This window comes from Hyperoodon ampullatus (assembly GCF_949752795.1).
Source record: "Hyperoodon ampullatus genome assembly, chromosome: 3".
NCBI classification, from domain to species: domain Eukaryota; kingdom Metazoa; phylum Chordata; class Mammalia; order Artiodactyla; family Ziphiidae; genus Hyperoodon; species Hyperoodon ampullatus.
This window is the reverse complement of record NC_136916.1, coordinates 129,680,749-129,701,104: the sequence shown is the minus strand read 5'-3', so window position 1 is coordinate 129,701,104 and position 20,356 is coordinate 129,680,749.

Sequence of the window (20,356 nt, the reverse complement as noted above, 5' to 3'; positions counted from 1 at the left end):
AATGCTTAACGGATGCTAATTCATTAATTTTCTTTTAAAAAGAAAAGCTGGGAAATTTTAAGTGAAGGCAAAATCTTTCCAATGCTTCCTGTTCTAATTTTCCTTCACTTTTTCACTCGGTTCACTCTGTATGTGAGGGTCTTGTGTTGTCAGTTGGGCTGAAGGGAGGGCTAAGTCACCCCAGACTGTGATTCCCTCCACCTTCCCCAACCTGTGTGTAACTGAGTGTGCCTATTAGCAGGGCCTTGAGAGCCACAGCACCGGTGGCCCCAAAGTTGCCCACTGGCCAAAGTGAACAGGTTCTAGCCAGCCCTCCCTCAGGTTTGGACAGCTGCTTTGTACCTAGCCCTGAGGTGGGGTGGGAAGTCCGGACAAGATGAGGCAAGCTTTTGCCGAGTTCTGTGGATGCATGGGGGCAGGGAGCCTACTCTGGGCTTACTCCACGTTAGGCTACCAAGTGGGAAACCCAGGGCAAAGGTAGAGTCCTGAAGGAAAATAGAGCAAATCTGAAAATTCTAAGGGCTCCACTGAGACACAGAAGCCTGGATGTCCTCCCCACTCCCTTTCCTCATGGCTGATCACTCTGCTAAAGGAGATTCTGCCTCATGCAACAGCAAGCGTGTTAAAACGGAGGAGGAACGTGAAACGACGTGCGGCTGATTTTTCATCCCAGGTGAAGCCACAGTATATAGCAATTATAAATATTATATAAAATATAAAGAAAATATCTAATATTGAAGTTCCTCACAGGATTTTCTTAAATATGATTGACAAGGGCTGAAGGTCATGGAATGAGGTTTTTGTGTGACTCACATTTATTTCTTTCCATTTCTTAGCTGTCACACTCATCCCACAATAAAAGGCTTTCTAGCCTAGTATTACTTCAGGAGCACTAACATTTCTCAGGGGACCTCCCTACCCCAAGGAGTTTTTACTCCATCTCCAAAGAAGATAGAACAATCTCAAAGAGTGAGTCAATTTATGGGCTTAGTTAAGACATAAATTACTTGGCCATCAATCAGATCTGCATAGATTTGCTATATTAGACCAAGGTGCACATCTGAGGGCAAGCCTTCAGCTAGTCAGAAATTCCCAGGGTGAGTTTTACAAGCAGTGCTGGGACCCTCATGCCTCCATGGCTTTTGTTATAAGTTGTTGTCTCTCTTTTTCTTTTTTTTTTTTTTTTTGTGGTACGCGGGCCTCTCACTGCTGTGGCCTCCCCCCTTGCGGAGCACAGGCTCCGGACGCGCACGCTCAGCGGCCATGGTTCACGGGCCCAGCCGCTCCGCCGCATGTGGGATCTTCCCATACCGGGGCACGAACCCGTGTCCCCTGCATCAGCAGGCGGGCTCTCAACCACTGCGCCACCAGGGAAGCCCTGTTGTTGCCTCTTGATCATGATGTTATTAGGTTCAGAAGGAAGTGAAAAATGACTTCGATTCCAAAATGGAAATGTAATATATGAGTTCAACAAGAGCTAGGTACACTACATATTTTAATTTATAAAGGTGCTCCCAAACTTTACCAGCGTTCCTTCCTGCTCAGCAGATCACCCAGCCTCCTGCTCTATAAAGAAGGGAAGGGCTTCCCTGGTGGCGCAGTGGTTGAGAGTCCACCTGCCAATGCAGGGCACACGGGTTCGTGCCCCGGTCCGGGAAGATCCCACATGCCGCAGAGCGGCTGGGCCCGTGAGCCATGGCCGCTGAGCCTGCGTGTCTGGAGCCTGTGCTCCGCAACGGGAGAGACCACAACAGTGAGAGGCCTGCATACCGCAAAAAAAAATAAAGAAGGGAAAGGGCATCAGGACTGATATCTCCCTCCATTTCTCTCCTTTCTACTTCCTAACTTGCATTTTCACTCACCTCCTTCTTTCTAGCTGAAGGAATGTGTACCCCCCTCCAAGACCCACATGGTGCTTCTGATAGTATCCCCACCACCTGGAAACCTCAAACCATCAACAGCCCCCATCCTCTTCCTTCTTCATTTTCTCCCTTGTCAGTAATTCTCCCTCTCCCTCTTCTCCCTGAGAAACATGATCAACGCTCTCCATCCTAAAAAACCTCTCAGTACTACTTCTCACCTTCTCTCTGCCAATCTCCATGAATCCACTGTCTTCCTGTCTCTTCACCTACCACTCATACCACACTGATTGCCCTTAATACTAGCTTTTTTCCCACTTACACTTTCTCCTTTGGATGTTTACATCTATTCTCATGGAGTCACATATTACTTAAAAACTGATAATTCCAAAGATCTACCTTTAGCCTTGAACTCTTGTCTGAGTTCCAAACCATTTCTAAGTGCATACCGGTCATATCCACCTGGGTGTACCAGAGGCATCTAAATAAATAAGTCTAAATCCAAACTCATCCACTGTCTCATCTCTTCTCAAACCCACACCCCCAGAAAATGCCTGAATTTTATCTACCTGAGTAATTTCCAAATATCGGAAATTCTAGTACTGCCCTGATGGTCCAGTGGCTAAGATGCTGCGCTCCCAATGCAGGGGGCCCAGGTTCGATCCCTGGTCAGGGAACTAGATCCCACGTGCCGCAACAGAGATCCCGCAGGAGGAAACAAAGATCCCACGTGCCACAATTAAGACCCAGCGCTGCCAAATAAATAAATAAATATTTTTTTAAAAAAAGAAAGAAATTCTATAAACAAGAAAAGACTACATATGTTAAATAATCCCAAAGATATAGAGGAATATGGGGGAAACCTGTGACACCCATAAAAACAAACAAGCAAAACACTAAAGAATAACCTAAAGGATTATTGAATAAAGAAACCCCCAGATTGACATATATACACTAATTTGTATAAAATAGATAACTAATAATAACCTACTGTATAAAAAAATAAAAATATATACTACCATAGTAAAAAAAAATTTAATAGCAATTCATATGCACATTATTGTGGTATTACTTGCATTTCCGTATCTGATTCTTTCTGGAGGAGTTTAAAGGTTAACTTGATAGTTTAAATTTTATTGATAGATTTCCTTTATGCTATAAAGGCAATACTTTGTGTGTTTATGCTTGGATGCAATCTGGAATAAAATGAAGTAATTTTAAGCTCCCCCCCCCAAAAAAAATACATGAATTACAAAAAAAAAAAAAAAAGATACCTCCAAAGGAGTATGGACAAATATATTAGAATAGTGAATTAATATGGTATCTTAGAGACAACTGGTGAAGATGAGACATCTAATAATTAAGAAGTCGTTAACTGATGGTAATTGCTTGGATTTAATTTGCTTAGGCCTACCATTTCCAATTGAAAAGATCAAAGGACATCATTACCTGGAATATGGTATTACTGTTGGCAAAGTGGATTTGCCTGCTGAATCTGCCCAACACAGCAGGAACATGTGCTTCTAGAAGAAAAGTAAATGTGATTTGTAGCTTTCCATGCTCACTTATGGTAAGAGCAGACACCATAGTAAGCAAGCCCTAGAAGTACCAGAGGAAAAAGCCAGCAGGAGAAGATGGGTGTCAAAAATCTTCACTTACTCCATGTGCAAACAAAGTTACACACATCACAAATGACAGTCACTTTCTACACGTGACTCCGAGATATAAGAGAACTGGATTCTAATCAATATTCACCAGTCCCCAGCTCTAACGTGTATATTATTCAGTGACCTTTGGCAAATTATTTAAATTTTCTGAGATGATTTCCAGACCTAAAAAAGGACTGTCACACAGTTGCAAATCACTCGACAAAATCAAGTTCAAGCTCAAGCAAGATAGTTAAATGTTTGAAATTCACAGTCCTGCCAACTGACTTGTAGAATGTTCAAATATAACTTTCCAGTTGCCAAAAAATGGAATCATGTTAGCTTACACTTCTAGGAAATGTCAGATGAGGCAATTTGGAAAATCCACCTGCTGTGCCTAAGCCTGAATCTAAAACAATAAATGGTCCATTTTTCTCTGGAAGTTGAATTCTACTGAATTAATCTTGTTACAAGATGAAAGCCTGAAAGTAAATATGATGAATCACTCCTCCTACCACCTCTGTGTGTGGTGCTAGCACGGCTCCCCGCGTTCTCCCCAACATGGCTCTAGTCAGGAGCCAAGCATCTGAAGCAAAGTGTGATCAACAGATGCTCGTTTCCATAATTGGCACTTTTCCAGTAGCCAACCCCAAATTTAATTAGCCACTTATCTGAAGCAGAAAAGGATTTCTAAAGCATTCTAGTAACATGTGCTCGTTCTTTCCTCTGGTCCATACCCCAGCCCCATGTGCCTCCTCACCCAGAAGCCTTTGTAGTATGCATATCAAGAACAGGATGTGTACTAATTCTTAATGTAAATAAACAGCTCTCAAAAATGTCCTTGAGGGCTTCCCTGGTGGCGCAGTGGTTGAGAGTCCGCCTGTCGATGCAGGGGACACGGGTTCGTGCCCCGGTCCGGGAAGATCCCACGTGCCGCGGAGCGGCTGGGCCCGTGAGCCATGGCCGCTGAGCCTGCGCGTCCGGAGCCTGTGCTCCGCAACGGGAGAGGCCACAACAGTGAGAGGCCCGCGTACTGCAAAAAAAAAAAAAAAAATGTCCTTGAGATTGTCCTACTGGAGAGAATAATATTCCATTGAACTGAAGACCACATATGGTACCTAGGAAGGACAGTAGAAATGAGGCTGCACATGTAACTCAGTGCTAGCACATCAGCACTTTACCTGGGTTAACTCACAACTTGTTTACTATAACCTACCCAGCTCTGGACTCCCTCCAACCTGCGGTTGTATCCCACATGGTCCCAGTGGCTGCGCTTATTTAATATTGCCTGAGCAATAACCTTACCCCACTCTTCACTCTGTTGATCTCATATTCAGCGAATTCTGTCATAGCTCCAAATCTCTTGGAACAAAGAAACTGTCTACACTTAGTCCTCTTGACAACTATCTGCTATATGATGGGTTTTCCAGGACCCCATGTGACTTCACAGTCACCTCAGGGGGTCTCGTTGGCTCAGGGGGCTGGTGTCAAGCTGAAGCAGAAGGTATAGATGCCCATGGGGTACTGGCAGATGGTGAGGGGAGGTTAGGCCGAGCACTACCAGCTGGGGCCATGTTCCTCTTGCCTGCCCGGCACCTTTGCCCTGTTTCCTGGGAGCAAATCTCCTCTTGGTGGTGGTGAACCCATCCATGTGGTTCAGTCGGCTGACCTCCCCGCCACCTCCACCCAGAGCACCCAATTTCTCCAAGGCCACAGTGACTACGATAAAGTTGGACCTGTGACCCAGGTCAAGCCAAACCTCTTGAAATCTGGGTTCTCAGATAAGGCTTTCTCCCTGCACTGAGCTAAAAGAATGTGAGTCTTGCTTACCACTGGAGAGAATCTATCTACCAGGTGGAGGCGGGGGCCTTCCCATACCACACCATTTGAGCCTTGCATCCAGCCCTGCCTGGAGCCTGGATTTCACTTCCATGAGCTAATCAAGTCCCATGTTTGCTTAAGCTACATAGGATGTGGTTCTTTCCCTGAAAGCCTCCTTACTAATAAACACCTAATCTCATCCCCTCCCCAGTTTCTGCCTAACTTATTTAGATGACTATCCTCCTTCCTTTTGTGGTCTTTGCCTAAAATTCTCCATATCTTCCCCTCCAGCCCTTTAAACTCAGGTCAGAATCTAACTATTACAGGGACACTTCCTATATTAACACATACCCGCCAAAGCCTTCCAGCCTTTGATGTATGCCTACATGAAAACATTCCATCCCATAATCATATCCTAAGTGCTATTCCATAAGACCCATTCTTGCTCTATCATTGTTCTTTAACCAAGAGGTTTTAATTCGTGGAAAAAAGAGAAGATTCTCATTTTAAAGTGTCCTAGCTTTTGAAAATGAAACCCCATGGTGAAATACAGTGAGAATCCAAGCTGTGTGCCTGTGTTTTTTAAATCAGCGTTAGCATTTGAATGCTTATTGTATGCCGAGCAGTGTGCTGAGCACCTTACATGAATTTTTCATTAATCCTTACAAAAACCTTATGTGCTGGGTACTTTTTCTCTCCTATTTTTTTTTTTTGCGGTACGCGGGCCTCTCACTGTTGTGACCTCTCCCGTTAAGGAACACAGGCTCTGGACGCGCAGGTCCAGCAGCCATGGCTCACGGGCCCAGCCACTCCGCGGCATGTGGGTTCCTCCCGGACCAGGGCACGAACCCGTGTCCGCTGCATCGGCAGGCGGACTCTCAACCACTGCACCACCAGGGAAGCCCTTCTCTCCTATTTTAAAGAAGGGGTATTAAGGCTTCAAGAGGTTAAATAATCTGCTCAAGGTCACCCAGCTGGTAGGCTGAAGTCTTTGCACTGAGTGAATCCACAGACCCTTCTTACCATCCCTAACCCCCTAACTCACACACCAGGGAGCAGTCATTTGCCTTCTTGGAATGCCCCAATGAGGCTTCCACTGGAGTTGCTCTGCACAAGTACCTCAGTACTAGCAGGTCAGCATTTTAACTGAGTTAACGTAAAGCTCTTCTACTGTGACCTACCCACCACTGGACCTCCTCCAACCCGCAGCCAGATCCCAGGGGATCCCAGTGGCTAGGATCATTTAATATTGCCCGAGCAGCATTAAATTATTCGTTTTATCAATCGTATTAATATCTATTTTTAGACTTAAATGAAATATGCTTGGTTATTTTGCTTCCTAGTCCACAGCAATTCTCAAGGAATGAAAACCTAGAAGTAACTGTGAGGTGAAGGCCGAGCCCAGAAAACAGTGAGAGCTGGCTGGGAGAGTTAGAAGGAGCCTGAAAAGCTATTAAAGGAGCCACGGGAACTCTAGATGTGCCCAGTGCCCCCCTTCCCATGGCTCTTCATTGCCTGATTCATAGCCAGCCCTCAGAGCAAGGAGCCCACCTTCTATGGACCCTGAAGGGCACCATCATCACATGAAGTGGGTCCTCCAGTGCACTGGGGGCAACATACAGCCCTGCAGCATTGGCAAACGTGAATCTACTAAAAAGCTTATGTGGGGATTAAGTAGATATTCTTTTTTATGAATATGCAATCATCAAACTGTCCTTAAAAATATCTCAGTTCATCTTGGCTCTTCCCTAGTTGGTGGTTTTGAAGCCAGGAATCACATCTAATATATCTAACTTCATAATGTGTCATATAGTGCTTAATGCCCAAATGTCTTTATTACATAGATAATGAGTTCTGTTTCTTTCTGTGATGAGCCAATTGTACATCCTTATCTTAAACACTGTCCAATTTATAAATGTTTTATTTTAGATATCATTCCAGAGAAGTCATTCCCTGAAACTTAAATGTTTAACTTAGAGAAGGACACCTCAAAAAAAAAGGGCAACTCAAAAAAAGAAAGAAGGGGGCTTCCCTGGTGGCGCAGTGGTTGAGAGTCTGCCTGCTGATGCAGGGGACACGGGTTCATGCCCTGGTCCGGGAGGAACCCACATGCCGCGGAGCGGCTGGGCCCGTGAGCCATGGCTGCTGGACCTGCGCGTCCGGAGCCTGTGTTCCTTAACGGGAGAGGTCACAACAGTGAGAGGACCGCGTACAGCAAAAAAAAAAAAAAAAAAAAAAAAAAAAAAGAAAGAAGGGCACCTCAGTCCCTTCATCAGCACCCATATATTTTTATTTGCCCACAGATCCAAGAAGACTAGAACAAGAATAAGAAGAGTAGGGAAAGTATTTTAGAAACTGGGACAGGTAGTGAGAAAAAGTAGAGGAGAGAGAAAATCTGTATCAAATGTAAGCATAAATGGTTATCTCAGGAAAGAAGGAAATCTCTCCCCACACACCCCTTACTTCCATCTCTGCTCTACAGATATTAAAAAAAAAACATGATATTTTTGTATCAAACTTTGTAGAATTCTTGTAGCCAGCCTCCAAGGTGACATCAGTGACTCTTGCCTGGTGGTATTCACACTCTTGTGTAGTGTGTAGTGTGTGTGTGTGCGTGTGTGTGTATTGAGGAGGTGGGTGGGCGATGCATATGTGCTTGTATATCCATGATTGGAGGGGAAAGATCAGGGTTTAAAAGTTTAAAAGCATATTCATGAAAGAAAATTAAAACATAGGTAGAAGAAAATTACTTGAAGTCCAGGCCCTCATAGAACAGGAATTCACATTGTTGTTTACTTCCTTCACCTCTTTTTGCCTACCCAGGCTTGCTTGTTTGTACAGCACCAGGAGTTCTTGACAATGACAAAGGATGAATCAATGGTCAAGCCTAGCCTTGACAATCCTAGCAAAGGATTTGCTTGACTACATTTTTTTCTTTTAAGATTCATTCTCAAAGGTACAGAAATGAGTTATAAAAATGTGTGTATAAATATGTATAAAGGGCACTTTAGTAAAATACTTTACAAGCACTTTCAGCACTTCCTGTGTACACCACACCAGAGCAGCTGTTTCCGGGAACCCTAAAGAAGATAGTTTCCACCCTTAGCGTCTAAATCTGACTTTATACTGCTACTCAGCTAACATCAAAACTCATTTGTTTCATTGGGAGCAAGTGGCCATATTGTTTTGATCTTTTGATAAAATAGATGATTTTCTAAAAATTTAGATCCTCCATTATTCTATAATGCATAGAGACCTTGAATAGAATCTCTATGTGTATAAAATTTTGTCTTATTTCTAGTTTTCACCTCACTGCTGGAGACAGGAAATATCAAGCTGGCTTAAACAGAATCAGGTCAGATGCTTCTGTCTTCAGTTAATAATGAGAAAAACCCTAATAGTTTAGGGCCTGCTTTGTACCTAGCATTTTACATAGATTATCTTTAATCCTTACAACAGACTTAGAAGGTAATATTAACCCCATTTTACAGATAGGAAAAATGTGGTTCAGAGGGGTTAAGTAACTTGCCTAAAATCACCCAGCTTGTAAATCCTGGAGCCTGGATTGGAAGATCACCCTTTACCTCCAAAGCCTTTGTTCTTTTCATAGCACCACCTGGCCTATTAAACAGGGCTTTTATTTTCCATCTGATCTCAAGGCCTCCTGTTACCTGCAGCAAAATAGCTTTACAGGTCTTTGTCCTCCCACAAGAAAACTAAAACATCTCACGAGCAGTAGTGAGTTGAGGTCTGTGGGCAGGGTGTGGGCCTTAGAGGGGACGCACAGACACAGCCAGCACACCTCACTCAGCCTTTTCCACACAAACAGAAGTGGAAGCCAAACACCTTGCCTAGAATGTTTAATTATTAAAAACTCATAAGTTCTTCCAAAAAAGAAGGGAGAAGGTTTACTCACAAGAGTTAAAATAGTCATAGAACAGATCAGATACAGTAGCTTAATCTTATTACTTAATCTCTTTCATTTTTTCCGGGTGCTTATTTCCTGGGCCAACAATTTTTTTTTGCTTACAGAGTCACCAGTTGATTTGTTCCTTTTAGAAACTCTCCATTCCTTGGTTTTCAGTAACTTACCCTTCCTTCTCTATAGTTGGAATGAGGGGTTTAAACATTCCCACTCTGAAATAGTGTCGTTAACTATTCAGATTCCTGATAGCTATAGAGCACCCATGTGCCAGACACTGTTCTTGGAAATTTGAGGTGCTTTCTCTCTTGAATGCAACTTCCTGTCTGGCAGATATTGAGGTAAGGGTTCAAGTTTGGTGTCGCTCCTTCAAATACAACTTCTCTAGTCATTGACTTGTTTCAACAGTGGTTTCTGAGCACCTACTAAGTACCAGGCTAGTAATTCTCAGTGTAATTAGTTAGTCAGTAACTGCTACTCTGTTAGTTTGGCTGCAGGTCCAGGAGTACATGAATAAAAAGTACATGAATAAAATAATGCTCATCATGATAGCTAACACTCATACAGGGCTTAAGAAGGACCAGGCACAGTTCCAAGGGCTTTATGTATGTTAAACCATTTGATTCAACACCAACCCTCATTTTACAGTTAAAGAAACTGAGGCACAGAGAGGTTAAGATACTTGCCTGAGCTCACACAGCTTGTAGAACCAAGATCTGAAGCCAGGCAGCTGGGTTCCAAGTCCACATTCCTAAACACTGTGCTACATTGATTCTCATATGATTAGGTTAATGGTAGCCCAGGAATGTTGTTATTTAAAAAGCAGACAAATGTTTTCCCCAAATGCCAACCCCAGCAAAAATCATTTATGTAACTGTATTTTACCTCTCATAGTCATGAGCAAAGAAATGGTTAAAATGAGCTGCTTCATGTGTTCTGTAATTCTGAGCAGTTCTGTATGTTGAGTGCACCCATTACTTAGCAGAATGTGACTGCTGACTCTGCCATTCAGAAGAATCACACTGAAGCTGAAGTGGTGATAATTCAAACTTGACAAGCTTGGAGAGACTTGAAAAGCCAGGCATGTTATTAGCATTTAATGGCATCAAGTATTTAATAAACCATAGTTGAAATTATTACAAGAATGAATCTCAATAAATCAGCAGATTCCAGGAATATTTGGGGGCTAAGAATTTTTAAAGTATTTTACATATAAGAAGTGGTGGTTATTCCTGGAAATGAATCCCTTAAGTTGACAAAAATAGGTGTTCGTTTTTTTTTTTTTTTTGACAGAATAGTTTTAGGTTTCTTAAAATGTTTATTTTTAGAACGGTTCAACTAAAGCAAAAATAATTTAAACCTTAAAAAATTGTTCAACACTACATTGTTCTAAAGATACAACACAGACTTGTTAAATAATGAGAAAAATAAAAATTAACTTTCTAATTATCATATAAAGACGTGTGACACTGATTGTTATATAAAGTAAAAAATAATGACAATTGCATATCAGCTCAATATAATCCTTATGAAAGATTTTTAAGTCTCGATGTAAGTAAACTCTATTAGTTCCTACCTATGAGTCAGTGTTGGTAGAACTGGCATGCTAGGCTGAGACTAGGATACTAGAAGACTATTTTACTGAAAGAAGTACTAAAAATAATGTACATTCCTTTCTTGTTCAATTCAGTATGTCAGTGACCCCTAAAAAATGAGGGAGACCCAAGTCATTTCCAGTTGGAAGATGTCACATAAAATTGGCATTTCTGGGCTTCCCTGGTGGCGCAGTGGTTGAGAATCCGCCTGCTAATGCAGGGGACACGGGTTCGAGTCCTGGTCTGGGAAGATCCCACATGCTGCGGAGCAACTAGGCCCGTGAGCCACAACTACTGAGCCTGCGCGTCTGGAGCCTGTGCTCCGCAGCAGGAGAGGCCACGACAGTGAGAGGCCCGCGCACCGCGATGAAGAGTGGCCCCCGCTTGCCACAACTAGAGAAAGCCCTCACACAGAAATGAAGACCCAACACAGCCAAAAATAAAAAAAATTTTTTTAAAAATTGGCATTTCCATCATCTCTCAAAAACCACCCAAAAAAAACCAAAGGAAAGGAGAAACTGAAATAAAAATCTCATCTTAAAAAAAAAACCTGTTTTCAATTTAACCACAAAATAGGTGGAAGGGGTACAAAAGCAGTAGAGTTTGAGCAAAGACATGAAAGGAAGCTGAAAGAGGGCACCCAAGGCTACATATCTCAGAAAGAGCTTAATAGTGCAACCAATGAGATGCACATACTGAGGTGAAAAATCAATAGCTCCGTTTGTACAACAGTGGAAGTAAGGTGGTGTTCTGGGTTGAATTGTGTCTCTCCAAAAGATGCGTTGAATTCCTAACCTCGGGTATCTATGAATGTGACCTTATTTGGAAATAGAGTTTGCAGACATAATCAAGGTAAAATGAGGTCATCCTAGATTAGGGTGCGCCCTAATGCAATGACTGGTGTCTTTATAAGACAGAAGTTCGGACACAGAGACACAGAGAGGAGAAAGCCATGTGAAGATGAAGACAGAGATTGGAGTGATGCATTTACCAGCCAAGAAACACCAAGGTTGCTGGCAGCCACCAGGAGCTAGTATGGAGGCATGGGATGGATTCTCCCTCGGAGCCTCTAGAAGGAGACAACCCTGCCAACACCTTGATTTCGAACTTCTAGCCTCCAGAACTGTGACACAATACATTTATGTTGTTTTAAGCCACCTGATCTGTGGCACTTTGTTAGGGGAACTCTAGCTGTCTAATACAGATGGGTAGGCTGGTAGCATGAGTTTCCCTGGACCTAGTTGTTGTTTTTTTTTAACTATTATTTTTATTTATTTATTGGCTGCACCCTGTGGCATGTGGGATCTTAGTTCCCTGACCAGGGATTGAACCCGTGTCCCCTGCAGTGGAAGCACAGAGTCCCAACCACCGGACCATCAGGGAAGTCCCAGCCTAGTTTGGTTTTGAGTAGCAGAGAAGGTAGAACTAAACTAGAATCCCACAAACAAGCCGTATTCACAGGAAGTCATATGTTCATAAGGAGAGAAAAGAGACTACACTGTGAACAGCTCTGCACTGACTATCTTCACTGGCTGGGAAGGAGAAAAGGCTAAAATATCTCACATGCAAAACGCTGGGTCAAAAGAAAAATTCTCCATGATATAGAAGGTGTCCTTGACCTCTATAAATATTTATATATTTATTTATTTGTGAATAAATAAATTTATTTATTTCCTATAAATAAATATTTAACGTAGGAAAAATTCTCCTCACTCAAAGATGAGGAATGAAAAAGGAACCAACAAAGATATAGGGAAAAAATGAACAGAAAAACAAATGCTGATGAATAGTCACCATGAAAATGGTACCTCAGAGCAGATGAAAATTCTGAACACATATTTTGCCTTAAATTTTTTAAAAATGTAATGGAGCAGTTGTTTTCAGAAAGCAAGCATGAAATAAAGAAAACACTCAGAGAAGTGGGGGGTGAGATGACTGAAGGAGCTGAAACGTAAGCTGACAGAGCTCAGGAAAGAAGTGAATGAAAAAGAAAAAATAAAACCATGGTAGAAATGTATGCGAAACCAGAAACAGGGTAAGGGTAAAAAGATACAGTATGGAACATAGCGGTCAGAAATGTGAAAAAGGTACAAATTGAAATGTAAACAAAGATCAAAATGTTCAGAGAGAACTTTATAAATATCAGAGCAGGAGTAGGCATTCAATATTCACAAAATAAAAGGACCTGAGGACAACAACATGAATAATGGAAGAGAACAGACAGTTAAAGATATATTTCAAGAAAACTTTCCTGTAAGAAAAGAAGACGAATTTACAAATTGAAATTGCATAGCATATCCTACAAAAATCTTGACTCAGAATGTTTACCAAACTTTGAAATTTAAAGATTTTAAAAATAAATATTATTTGATCAGCCAAGGGGGTTGGGGGTTAAAGGGAGGAATCAAGACATTTATAAGGGAGAAAAATCAAATTAGCCCCAGATTTCTCTGTGACGCTTAATATTAGAGAGTGTAGTGATACCTGGAAACTTCTCCCAGAAAGAAAGTATATATTCCAAACTGTCATTCACTTCTAAAGGCAGTAAGCAGTTTTGAATATGCAGACACTCAGGAAATACTGTTTCCAAGAGCTCTTTCAGAAGAAACTATCAGAGGACAAATTTCAGTCAACTAAGACATAAATGGAAAAACTGCAGCAAAGAACCGCCTGTGAGCCCTAAATCTATTTAGTTGTGGGACTAGAACTAAAACAAATGTGGGAATTATGGTTATAGAACCAAATGTAAATGCTAAAAACTCTGCCAAAGGGGAAACAACGTGAATAAAAAAGTTGAGAGGGAAATGGAAAAAGGTAGGAGGTAAAGAATATTAATTTCTCCATTTTTTCTAGCTGTGGGCCACAAGATTTCTTTAAACTGAGAAATCAATTAATGAGAATATAGGAATAATTGTTACCCCCCAAAATGATATAATCATTTTATAATAATATAATATAGATAATAGGTAATTTAACTAAAATTAGTTGTAAAAAGAAAGGGAAGGGAGATAAAGAGGATGTACAGTATAATAATCTTATCAGTGTTCACAGTAGAGAATTAACAGATATTGACTGAAGAAATAGAAGATTAAGGATAGTATTAATCATCCTTAATAGAAAACTCTTGAATCAAAGAGGAAATAAAAATTGACATTTCAGAATACCTGAAATACAGCAACAATAAAAACACTACTAATCAGATCTTAGAGGTACAGCTAAAACAGTGGTCCCAGGGAATCTCATAGTCTTTGATAACAGTTATGCCTAAATAAAAAGGAAAGAAAAAACAAAAACTTTAAACTCTGACAACTCAATATGTTAAGTTTATTTATTTTTGTTTGTTTCTTTTCTAAGGAAAACAGAATTAAGCAATAAAGATAAAAGTAGAGATTAGTGAATTAAAAACCAGAGAAAATGGAGAAATAAATCTCAAGAACTGTTCCTTTAAAAACAAACAAAAAAAGGCAAATAAAATCTTGTCTAACAGATCAAGGGGAAAAGAGAAATCGAATACACAAAATAATTGAAACATAAGGGAAAATAGTCACAGATACAGAAGAAATTAAAACACTCATGAAAGTTGACTTTGCTCAATCTTTCAAATAAATTGGAAAATCTTGATGATGTGAATACTTACCTAAGAAAGTGTAATTTAACTAACTTCCCAAGAAGAGACAGAAAACCTAAACAGACCAACTGTAGAGAAGAAAGAAAGTGGTCAAACAGCTCTCCCACTCAAAAAGCACATGTTACAATCAACTGGGAAACTTTTGAAAAATTTAGACGCCCAGGCTGTGCCCCAGACCAATTAAATCTATATCTCTGGGCAACAGCAGTAGTTTTTAAGCTCCCCAAGTGATTCCAATATTTAGCCAAAGCTGAGAACCACAATATTAAATTAGTAAAGATATTGAAATACTATTTAAACTGCTCCCTTGCATAGAAAAATAAAGAAAATTATTATTAATCATTTACAAAGTAAATTCTTACTTTGTAATATTACTATTACTATTATTACTTTGTGTATTAATTTATAATAATTAATAATTATATTAACTGCAATTAATAATTTATAATATTATTAATAGTGTTACTTTGTAATAATATCAATTAAGATAACACTGATGCCAAAATATGACAAAGATAGCACAAAAAAAAACCAACTACAGACCAATGTTATTGATGATTATCAATGCCAAAAAGCCTAAATTGAGTGTCAGCAAACAGAATCCAGTACCGCATTAAAATGATAATACACCAAGTGGGTTTCTTTCTAGGAATACAGGTTTGGTTTAATATTAGAAAACCTATTAATATAACTCACCATATTAATAGATATAGGGAGAAAAATCATATGTATGATCATCTCTATAGATGCTATAAAAGGATTTGATAAAAATGCAGTATCACCTCTTGATTAAAAACTCTCCCTAGAATAGGAATAGATGAATACTTCCTTAGTGTGACAAAACTGATTTCTCTCCTGGGACTTCCCTGGTGGCGCAGTGGTTGAGAGTCCGCCTGTCAATGCAGGGGACACGGGTTCAATCCCTGGTCCAGGAGGACCCCACATGCCACGGAGCAGCTACGCCCGTGCGCCACAACTACTGAGCCTGCACTCTGAAGCCCACGAGCCACAGCTACTGAAGCCCGAGCACCTAGAGCCCATGCTCTGCAACCCGGAGAGGCCACTGCAATGAGAAGCCCCAGCACCGAAACAAAGAGTAGCCCTGCTTGCCACAACTAGAGGAAGCCCACACACAGCAGCAGAGACCCAACACAGCCAAAAATAGATAAATAAAATAAATAAATTTAAAAAATTGATCTCTCTCCCAATCTCAAAGCTGCAAAGTGAGAACATGCTGGCTCTTCTCCCCACTCAGGGTCTTTACACTAGCTGAGTCCTTCTTAAACACTTTGCTCCCAGATCTCCCCAAGGCTGATTCCTCCTCCATGTTTGGGTCTTAGTTCAAATGGTACCTCCTCTGAAGGTCTCCCATGACAATTCAGTGGAAGCATTTCACTCTTCCAAAATATCCATTTGTTCATTTCTTTATTCACTGTCCTCCCTCATTAGATTAATCTCCAGAAGAGCAGGATTTGGCCTGTTATGGCACCACCACGTTGCCTGCGCCTGGATCAGTGCCTGTCTTGTAGTGGGCACTCAATGAAGGGGGTAGGGGGAGGAGAAATCCTTCTGGAATACTGAACCCAAAGCACAGGCTAGTGGTGGCCAACACAAAAGCCTTTTTATGAAAAATAAAATACTGTGGTTTGTGAGGGTTTTTTGAACATTTAAAATCGGACAATGCGATATCTGCAACTTAAAACACTTCTTTATTATGCATTACATCTCCATCACTCAAGAGTTTCTTTATTTGGCAAAGTCCACCTGCTTTGAAGCACATGATTTTCATCAGCTACATTTCTTCTCCTTGGAAGTAGCCATAAGAGGAATTTAAATCTGATTTAGAAAAGAGCCTGCCACCTTCATCAGCTGGTTTCTCTTCGCCATCCTCCATTTCCTCCCAGTCAGTGGGCACCTCAGCCATCCCAACTGACTGATCTTTCTGTTTGCCCACCTTGGCTGTCATTATGTGCTAAATCAACACAAAACCTCGGATTCAGAATGAACTAGAATGGTCCTAGCTTAATTTGGCCTTTTCTGGGATAAAGATGTCCCGCTACCCACACTCATGTTCTATTAGGTCTATTGAATTCCAAACTAGTTAAGTGAAAAGAGGACAAGCTTGATGGTGAAATGTGTGTTGGCACAAGTATTATTGATGTACCGGTCTTCTGCTAACATAACAGGAATTTTTCTCAATCTTTTAGAAAAGTCAATAAGGCTGAGTTTATTTCAAGATCATAAGAGAGGTGGAAAATCCTGAATCCTGGGTAGGGCACACATCTGGCTCCATACCCGACATCCCTGGGAATATCCATTGTGAACAAGGCAAAATGTGTCAAAATCTACCACCATTTACCTAATTTTTTAAGTGAGTTATATCTAGGTTGAGGGCCACTCATTGATTTCCTGAGAAATCGATTAAATGAGACATTAAATGAATTTTGAAAAGTATGACACATTCCCCCTGAGAGGAAATGATTGAACATTTATGTGAGATATTAATAGGAAAGGATACATCCAGCCAGAGCAAATTAAAGAAAGTCTAAGGACATTCCACCCCCACCCCCAAAAATATCTTATCATGAAAATTTTAAACAAACAGCAAAGTTGAAAGAATTTTGTGATGAACACCTATGTACCTTCTGCCTTGATTCAACCATTTCTATTTTATTATACTTGCTTTATCATCTTATCCATCCCTCTAGCATCATTAATCCGTTTTATTTTTTGATGCTTTTTTTTTTTTTTTTTCTGGCCTCTCTGCACTGCTTGTGGGATCTCAGTTCCCCAACCAGGGGTTGAATCCAGGCCACTGCAGTGTGGAATCCTGACCACTAGACCACCAGGGAACTCTCGTTAATGCATTTTTTAAAATTATAGACAACAGTACACTTCCCCCTAAATACTTCCTCCCTATTATTAACTAGAATTCAGTGTTTGGTTATAGTTTTTATGTAAAATTTATATACAACGAATACACACTTTAATGTTTGCTGAGTTTCAACAAATGCATATATTTACTGAGTTTTAACAAGTGCATACACCTGTGTAACCCAACCTCTATCAAAATATAGAACATTAATATTACCCCCAAAATTTCCCTCATGCCCCATCCCAGTTAATCCACACTTCCATGCCCTTAGAAGCTATAAATATTCTGACTTTTTCCACCATAGATTAGTTTTGCTTGTTCTAGAATTTCACATAAATGGAATCATAAAGTATGTACTCTTTTGTGTATGGTTTCTTTTGCTCAGCATAATGTTTTTGAGATTCATCCATGTTGTTTTATATATCAGTGATTTATTTTATATTGCTGAGTTGCATTCTGCTAATACCACAGTATATTATTCCATTCTCATATTAATGGATATATAGGCTATTTCCATTATAGATAAAGCTGCTCTGAACATTTTATTAATGTTTTCATTTTTCTGGGACCCAAGTAGCTATGTTTAGTTTTATAAGAAACTGCCAGACCTTTTCCAAAAAGGCTGTACATTTTACATTCCCACCCACAATATTTGAGCATTCCAGTTGCTCCACATCACCACCACCATTTGGTATTGTCAATCATTTTAGTTTTAGCCTTTTGGTGGGTGTGTAAGCAACTTTATTTTTTAATTAAAATATTCTTCCTATTCCAAAAAATATTTGCAGGTGACTAAAATCCATTTAAGATGAAAAAGCAAACACAAAAATCAGAGTGAAGTAAGAACAAGCATCCATAGGTTTGATGAGTCCAGGAAGTATTAGTACAAAAAAATAAATGCATGAAGTAAGTGCTTTGTAATTATTGAAGGTGGTTCACTTCATCAGACTCTGAGCATCTTAGTGGCCAAAACAGAGGAAAACATGACCAGTTACAGGATTTATGCTGTCCTTATGGTGAAAACTTATTAGCTGTTCAGGACAAGGAGTTTATCCTGATACTGGGCATAAGGAATCTCTCCTGCAGGTTCTCACATAGAAGACCTTGAGTGATTCTGTAGTACATACTCTCAACTGTGTGTTCTATGATAAATATACATTGTGTATCAAATTACCCTTTTAAATATAACATCCCTCAATGCAATCCAAAGGCATATAAGAGGTTATGACTCTAGAACAACCCCAAGAAATGAAGTGCAGCAGAGACTGTGAGCATTACCTCTCATACCAGAACTGAGATCATGCAAATCACCTTTTCTATTTTTTTTCCTCTGCCTAATAGTCTCTGTCTTATCTGAATTGATCCCTTTAATTCAAAGAATTGATGCACATTAAATTAATTTCAAATTATTCATATTTATTTATTGAAACATTATACTCTTATCTTTTCCCAAAAAATTATGTGTAATATTTCCTTTGCTTGTACGTTTTCAGAGATGATCCTACGACCTCCCCAACTAGATTATAAATTCCCAAGGGCAATGGCCATTTTTATATTGCAGTCAACAGTAAATGTTGACTAAGATATTACTGGTAGAGAAGAAAATATGACATAAATATAAGCATTATGCAGTTATTCATGTGCAGCCTAACATTTACATTAAAATAGAAAATGTTTTTTATGATGCCAGGATAATACTAAAACACATGTAGAATACCATAAATCTGATATAGTAGAAACCTAAACATAAAACCGTTTAGAAGTCAGCATTATTTTGTATATCCAATTATCTTTTTAGTTATTTCCAAGTTAGGTCTTTAATCACTTTGCTCTCAAAAATTCTGAGAAAGAAGTCTTTTTATTTGAAAAATTCTTTCTTAATTGATTATAAGTATGCATAATACTTAAGGCACTCCTTCAGTATTAAATATTATCACCACCTTACTATGATGACAAAAGCTACTGGTGGCAAACACTGCATGCTGGCTGACCAGCCAACATTTCCAACACCCTTCTCCCTTGCCTGCCTCTACTGAAGAAGGTATAAAAGTTAAAAACTCAATTTCCTCATTGTCTTGGCAGCTTCGTGTGCTCACATGACACAGTTTGACCAATAGGACACAGGTGAAAGTGTGCTGTATATTTTTTTAAATTGAAGTATAGTTGATTTACAATATTGTGTTAGTTTCAGGTGTACAAAATAGTGATTCAGTAATTTTTGAAGATTATATTCCATTATAGGTTATTACAAGATACAATTGTAATTGTATACAATTATGCAATTGTAATAGATACAATTATACAAGGTATAATTCCCTGTGCTATGCAGTATATCCTTTTTGCTTCTCTATTTTATATATAATAGTTTGTATCTATTAATCCCATACTCCTAATTTGTCCCTCCCCAATTTCCTCTCCCCTTTGGTAATCACAAGTTTGTTTTCTATGTCTGTGACTCTGTGTCTGTTTTGTATATACATTCATTTACATCATTTTTTAGATTCCACATATAAGTGAATAGTATTTGTCTTTCTCTGACTTATTTCACTAAGCATGGTATTCAGGTCCATCCACATTGCTGCAAATGGCATTATTTCCTTCTTTTTCATGGCTGAGTAATATTCCATTATATATATATATATATATATATATATATATCACATTTTCTTAATCCAGTCGTCTCTTTGTGAGCACTTGGGTTGCTTCTATGTCTTGGCTATTGTAAATAGTTCTGCTTTGATCATTGGGATTCATGTATCTTTTCAAATTAGTGTTTTTGTTTTTTCTGGATATATGCCCAGGAGTAGAATTGCTAGACCATATGGTAGTTCTATTTTTAGTTTTTTTTGTTTTTGTTTTTGTTTTTGCAGTACGCGGGCCTCTCACTGTTGTGGCCCCTCCTGCTGCGGAGCACAGGCCCCGGATGCGCAGACTCAGCAGCCACGGCTCATGGGCCCAGCCGCTCCATGGCATGCGGGATCCTCCCAGACCGGGGCACGAACCCGTGTCC